The following is a 7,661-nucleotide window of genomic DNA, read 5'->3' on the forward strand; positions in this document are numbered from 1 at the left end:
TTCATCACCGAGGCATATGAGAACCACTGAGTATGTCATATACATTCATCAAATATACCATTTACACAGCTTACAGCAAAAAAGGAAGAAACTCAATTGTGTTTAGAGTTGCATCACTGAAAACATAACACATTCTTTCAAAAATGTCCTCTAAAAAACACTTTTGAGATGTTGGTTGTTTTTTGTATTGGTTCTATAGGTTGGCACTACATTAATTTGACTAAATTAAGAAACAATATATGATAAGACCCATTGGTAACCGAAAGGAGTATTCTCTTTGCAGCTAACTACCTCTTCAGTTCTCCTTCTGTTACGATGATGTTATTGATGGACTAAACCCTTTTTTCACTGTACACCTGTGAGCAGATGGAGTACGCTCAGAAAGTATTCACATTGCTTTACTCTAGTTCTGCCCTGATTATGTTTTATATGTTAACTGGATAAATATGTAGCCATGGAAATTGTATTTCTATTCTTTAATGTCAGAAATGTCTAGAGCTTTTATTTTTAAATTTGGATAGTTAGGAAAGAGGAAGTGTAGAGAACAGTGGGAAAAGCATGGCTGCACCTTTGAGGTAATTTATATGAAATTCAAAATAATCCTTGAGATGAGTCCTTCAGAAAGCAATATCTGTAGGTTCTATCAGTTCTTTGTATTTCTAGAAGAGTAATAATAGTGTTTTGTGACATTTTTTCTCACTCTTTACGAATATAGTAGTTTTATGACGTAACCTGTAAGCTAATGCTACAAGTGAATGCTCGCCTGTTGTTAGGTTATTGTATCAATATCAGACTGTATATCTATAGGATACTTATTTTGTACTATACTGTGTTAGTGCCTAACTATACCTACCTGTAGATTATAGGATAATCTATTAAGAGTTGTTTTTGTGTCTTTCTAGTCTCGCTCCTGTTCATTGATGTCAATTCACTGTTATGGCTGTGTATCTTCATTAAAGGAGCAAACATGCTCACTTTCCTGGAGCTTTCAAAATGAGTTTGGCTGGTTGTTTATCTATGTTCATGCTCAGGGAGTTCAGCACAGAGAGAGAACAGTACAAAAGTGCATGTCAGAGCTAAAGTCACGAAGTCTAAGGAATTGCACTGCATCACTGAAGGTCCCAGTGAGCACAGTGCACAGGGCCTCCATCATACATAAATCAAAGTGATTCTCTGAACATGAAAAACAAAATTCCCTCGTCTGATGATACAAAGATTGAACCTTTTCACCTAGTGCCATGTCACCTGGCCAATACCATCCCTACAGTGAAACATAGTGTTAGCAGCAGTATGCTGTGGAGATGTTTTTCAGCAGCAACTCAGGGCTGAGGCAAAGATGAATGCAACAATGTACTGAGACATGCTTGAGGGTAATATGCTCCTGCAGAGGACCTCAGACTGGGGTGAAGGTTAATCTTCCAACGAGACAACAACCCTAAGCACGCAGCCAGAATGACAATGGAATGACTTAAGGACCACTCTGAATGTCATGAAGTGGCCCAGCCAGAGCCCAGACTTGAACCCAATTAAACATCTTTTTAGAGATCTGAAAATGGCTGCATCGACGCGCCGCATCCATGGAGCTTTAAAGGTTCTGCAAAGATAAATGGAAGACACCCCCAGAGAAATACATGTGCCAAGGTTGTAGCATAATCAAAAAGACCAGAGGATGTCGGGTGCTTCAACAAACTGAGTATTGAGAAAAGTATTGTTGAATATTTATACACATTATGTTGTTGTTGTTGTTTTAATTTGGAAGAATGTCAGCAAAACTTTTTCATTTTGTCATTCTTGTGTGTAGAATTTTGAGCTGAAATTGAATCAAATCCATTTTGAAACAGGGTTGTAGAATGACAAAATGTGGAACAAGTGAAGTGTGAATACTTTCTGGATGCACTGTACCATTACCAGACAATTTATACAGAGATGCAGTCTAAAAAAGTGAATCAGCAGCAAATACAATCAAATGCCATTCAATCTAAATGTATTACTAACAGAGAAAAGGATGCTCTTCATAACATCTGAGACTGTCATTCTGACAGCCATGTCCGTACATCAACAAGCACAGACACTTGGATGCTGACAATCACTCAGAACAACTCAAAGAAAAGACTATTATCCTCTACCTTACCTTACCACAAGATTGCTTGCCGGCTATTCCTTCCTAACTCCTCTGTCTGCCCCCCATTTGAACACTTAAACCCTGAGTACATTTCAATCGCACACAATCATGGATAACATTTATGTGCTCATCTGAACAAACAACCTGACCCAGTCTGTGCTCAGACCACCAGCTGACAGTTACAACAATGTCTGCTTGAAGAGGTAGTTAAATAGTTGTTTGCAAGAAAGTTTCACAGTATGTTAATATATTCCAAATACAAGTCAAAGGGTATGAGTCTATATATGACAGTGTGAACTGGAGCTGAGTTTGTGGGAATTCAAGGGCCTTGACCTGTAGCTTGCTTTGGAAAGATTTCTTTTTTTTTTTTTTGTAAGATTGTGTTTGTTTAACAGATTTAACGCCAATCATGTATTTAAAGATATTTATTATTACTTAGCAACTTAAAATCTGCTCTACCTCCTGAGCCACAACTGCCCAGAAACAGCTCTTCATCACTACAAACACATTAGCTCTCGATGGAAGCTTGTTTCTGCCAAAAAAAGATGAAAATTCCCATCCATAACTTGAAAATTTGATTTGATAAGTCATAATTTCGAGGTATTTTCTCAAAATTTTAAGTTATTTTCTCGCAATATTGAGGTAGTGAGTTGAAATTTTAAGTTTGCGCTGCCAATCAGGTAGCTCTGTAAATAACATAATTTTCGTAATACCCAGAAGCAGATCGCGCAGACACAGTCACATTCAAAATCGGATAATGATAGCCTCAGTGAGCTACCAATGTATAGTAAACTGAGCTGGTGCTACCCAGGACACTGGTGTAGCACTGGTAGCTGATGTACCTTGACAAAGCTTCCTGACTGGCAGAGCTGACTTGAAATTTAGGGTTATTTTTTTCAAAATTTCAGCTTGTAAACTAGAATTTTGAAGATGCCTAACTCTAAATTTTTTTTTGGATTAATTCAAAATTTTGAGATACATATTTTAAAGTTCAAGATATAGATGGCAAAAAAAGAAAAAAAATAGTGGCATAAACAAGCTTCCATAGATATCTCTCTAAGCGCCTAACATTAAAATGTTTACACTGTAGCAAAAGACCTAGAGTGTATGCAGACTGCAAGAAATGAATGCTAGATTTTTTTTTTAAGCAGTTAACAAAAGCAAAGATAACAGAGTAAAGGAAATGACATCCAATTTTATAATAGAAATTGTGTTTCCAGCACATTCTCTTTGTGTTGTTTTTTTCCCCCAACATTGCTGTTGGTTTTATCCATCCATCCATCACTTATCTGGATCCAGGAGTTTGTTTTCAGAAGGAAGACTTATTATACCCAAGCTTTTATTCCTGGCCGTTATCAAGTGACAGACCCGAAAGAAAATGTAGACCGGAAAAAGTCTACATGAGCACTGCAATCCTATATTTTGACACATCACTTTAACATGAAACAACCTTGCAGCACATCTCAATGGGAAAACCCACAAAGAAATGAAAAAAAAAATTGATGCTTTTAAGCCCTGCAGTTGATTCATTCTGTAGGTTCAAAGGTCATTTTGTCCAAAATATTTAAAAAGGATTGAATACTGCAGTTGTAAGTTGCCATCCGTTATAATGACTGATGCAAACCTAAGCTGTGGCAGAGATGATCTTCACACGTTTAGAAAAAGCTGCTGCGACTATGTGAACATTGAAACATTAAGGAGCATTGTGCTTTGCCATCTGTGGCCTCATTATACATCAATTTCAGCATAATCTACAGGCTGTTACAGGCTTCCAAAGGATGCAACTGAATAATCTTGATTATAGTGCAGCTGCCTACTTCAGCTGGCAGGAATAGGACTTTGAGCAATTTGAGACAAGAGAACAACTCTTTTTGGGACAAAAATGTTGTCACATTCACAAAAGACATGATGTATACAGTGCAGGAGAGGGCTAAAATGTGTAATTATTTGATCAAACAAGAATGCTGATATTGTCTGAATCCATGAAAAAAGGTGAATAAAACACTTGGTAGCTTTGGAGACTATATGTCTGGAGGGAAAAAAGTACTTGAAGAGGGGGAGACAGGAAATCCATGATTTATCCCTGTCACCAGCTCAACATAACCAAATTTCTAACTCAAATATTAGCAGTCAATTTGAACTGTCATGGTCCGTGGTCCTGTGTCTGTGGAATGCGTGATGCTCGGGTAGCCACACCCCCAGGCTGGGCCATCACCAGCACACCTGCTCTCCATCCCGGTGATTACACGGAGATCCACTTAATCCGGCGCTGACGGATGCTCCACGCCAGTCCGTAGTCATCCCCACAGTGGTTTCTACTCGGCGTCTGCTACCTGCCTGTCCTCCGGCTCAACTGGATCTCGCGGTGCTCACCTGGCCCACTCGCCATTCCACGGACTTCCTGCCCCCATGGACTGCCACACTTCCCTCCCGAGCTCCCACGGTTCCGTTCTATCGTAAGCCCCTACTCTAACTCAGTCCTGATATGTTCTCCCCGCTTCCTGGCTCCCTAGTAATCATCTCCCCTTTCTATTGCAGCCCCCTGCCATCCCGATCCCAGCTTCCTCGTGTCATTGTTTCCCCGGATTTTTAGTTTCTGTTTTGCTCTCTACTTTCCCCGGGTCGCCTTTCATTGTTTTAATAAAGTGTCTTTTTGTTAGCTCGGAGTCTGTGCCTGGATCCTTTCGTGCCCGCGCACCACGGCGCATGACATGAACTGTATAACCTTAATATATTTACAAGCGTTCCATATAGTTTAACATTAAATATGTGGTACTAAAAGATTTCTTCATCAAAGAATATAATATCTGAAACTGTATTTATGTTTGTCCCTTGTGTTAGATGAGTATGTGCGCATATGTTTAGCATCATATTCGGGCAGTTGTTTTTGATGACTATCATTCTGTCCTGCATTATCACAGAATTCTGCAAACTATAATTCTCTCTAATCTGCAAAGGGCCAGCCCTGTCAGGAATCCTTGTTATCTTTTGTTTGGACTGAAAATGGATGAAATCCAGTATTTGGGGTCATGCATCCCTTGCCTCCTGTAACCCTGATGGGGTTGTCAGCGGCTTTGACACAGGACAAATTTGTGTGTGAGGGAGAGTTTATCACTTTGAAGCAAGCGTTGACAAGATCAGAGGGTTTATTTTAGGAGAACTGGGAAGCTAATCTAGCTCAGTGCATACATGGTAGCTGGCATACCTTCTTATGAAATGCTCAAACTTGATGCCAATGTTTGCTAACGCAAAGGATTAGCTCGCTCTGTTTGATTGCACTTTGCAGTTGCTGATGTGTTCTTGCAGTAATACTGGTTGCAAAAATCATTTATTTTGGCTCAACTCCCAGATGAGATTCTAGCCTCTAAAGGTGTTTTATGATAGGAAGATTAAATGTGGTTCAAACTGCCTCAGTGAAAAAGATGACCCACTGTGTGATTAACAACACTCAGACAACCACTTCACGCTGAAGTGCCTATAGACAGAGTGCTTTCACTTGCAGAGATTTAAAGTATGAGTCTGAATTATAAAACGGAGATGATTATGGTAATTATAGCCAAAGCACAAGGGAATCTCTATGCATTCCATCCCCTTATGGGCCATCCGTGTCGGATGGAGAAATTATTGTTCATTTAAAAATAAGACCATACAGATGTCTCCAAGCTGGTGCTTACATTACAGCGCCTTTAATTAAGCTTTAGTGCTTCACCTTAGATTGGCCAGTGTGAGTGCGCACACAGCAAAATAATTACCAAGAACACAGCAAAATAATTACAAACAAAGGATAGGCCACACAGAGGAACCATCGGACACTCAAGTGATTCTGTTGGGCAATCAATTTATTTTATCTCTAGCAGCTCCGATAGTAAAGCAAATGTTACTCATCTGAGGGTTTTATTTTGTCAAATGAGAAATATGTGTACGAAATCAGTAAGTCTTGGTGAATATTTCAGCATAATGTGTTTATAATAAGCTTGGCTGTCATTTCTATACAGATTAAAGTTCATTCATAGTTTTACTAAAGCAAACTGTCTGTGGACGACATTTGACAGAAACTCTTTGCAGAAAGTTTGCAAAGGTCTTCAGCAGTTGCTTGGCAGTCCATGCCAAGACAGGCTAAATGTAAAAGAAAAAATCTAGTTATGGTCATGAGCATGAATGTCATGGTATTTGGGGGCTTTAAATTAGTTTAATGATGAATTTAGATTTTTTTTTTCATAGGGTGTACAGCAATATCTTAAATGACTTTAAAAAACAAGAATTCGGTGAACAAGATTAAATTTATTTGGGGTTTTCTTTAAACATATGTATGCAGATGCAAATACATAACACCTTTTGTTTTGAAAAAGGTTTAATAAAATCAAACATGTTAACTTTATTATGTAGAACATTCTGGGGACATGAGAGGCTGTATGACATTGACATCACGCCTGTAGCATGGCTAAAAATATAACAAAAACAACTGTAAAGCTACAGTAATACTTTATTTTATAACTCAGGGTCTAAGAGGAAAATAACAAATATATCAGGAGCATTAATGTTTACCAGTAGAAATGACCCAGGTTAAATTCAATGTGAGCTCCATATACACACTTGTATTGTGTAAAGACCTTCAATATGGAAGGAAGGAAATGCATTTCCTCATCTTCTATTGTTATGTGTGATAGACTATGTGTTTGATAACCAGGAGAGTGCCATTTCTTTTCACACCCCTGGTTTCCTCAGATTGTCCCATGGTAATACTTTTTTTTTTTTTTGGTCCAAACTCTGCACAATTATCACATGCTCGGCAGCCTTTCAAGTGTTCTCGTCTCCCCAGTGGCAGCCCAACTTGGGCCTATCCATCTCTAAATTGACTGTGTTTAGATGTATCAAACTGGCCTCGATGCTGATGGTATTCATGGACGGTGTGTATTAGCCTTCTAGCCTCCCTGGGCACTCGCCGCTGTGATTTAGTGCAGGGGAGAACCATGAATTTAAGTCAAGCCATTAAGGTGAAGCAAAGGTGATTTATGCTTTTGTTTACACCATACTGCCGGGACCTAAATCCAGCAGCGATGAGAACGGGTGTGTCTACAGTAAACATGTGGGTATGAGAAAGTGCTTGTACATCTGTCTGAGAAAAGGAACAAAAAGTACTGAGGCAAGAAAAGTATCACATTTGAATAATACTGTATGTATGAGCACTGAAAGAGAACAGGACTGAGATGAACTCAAGATGCTTGTATGTCACAAGAGATCCAATCTCCACAAGATATGCCAACTAAAACAATTAAAACATGAAGACATCTTGGATACAAGATGGATAAAGTTACGCTGAAGCCAAGCACACCATTGTTTTTCTTGTGACATTACCAATAAGTTTGATGTGTCTCATGGCCCTCTTCCTATTGGGAAAAACAAAAGGTGTAACCAAGATGGCCGACTTCTAAATGGCCACCATGGTCACCACTAGGGATGGGTACCGGTGTCCGGTGCCATGATGGCACCGGTTCTGACATAAACGGTAGTAACCAGACCGAAAAGCAGCGCACATTTC

The sequence above is a fragment of the Pundamilia nyererei genome, unplaced genomic scaffold, assembly GCF_000239375.1.
Source record: "Pundamilia nyererei isolate P.nyererei 1_Seehausen unplaced genomic scaffold, PunNye1.0 scaffold00068, whole genome shotgun sequence".
NCBI classification, from domain to species: domain Eukaryota; kingdom Metazoa; phylum Chordata; class Actinopteri; order Cichliformes; family Cichlidae; genus Pundamilia; species Pundamilia nyererei.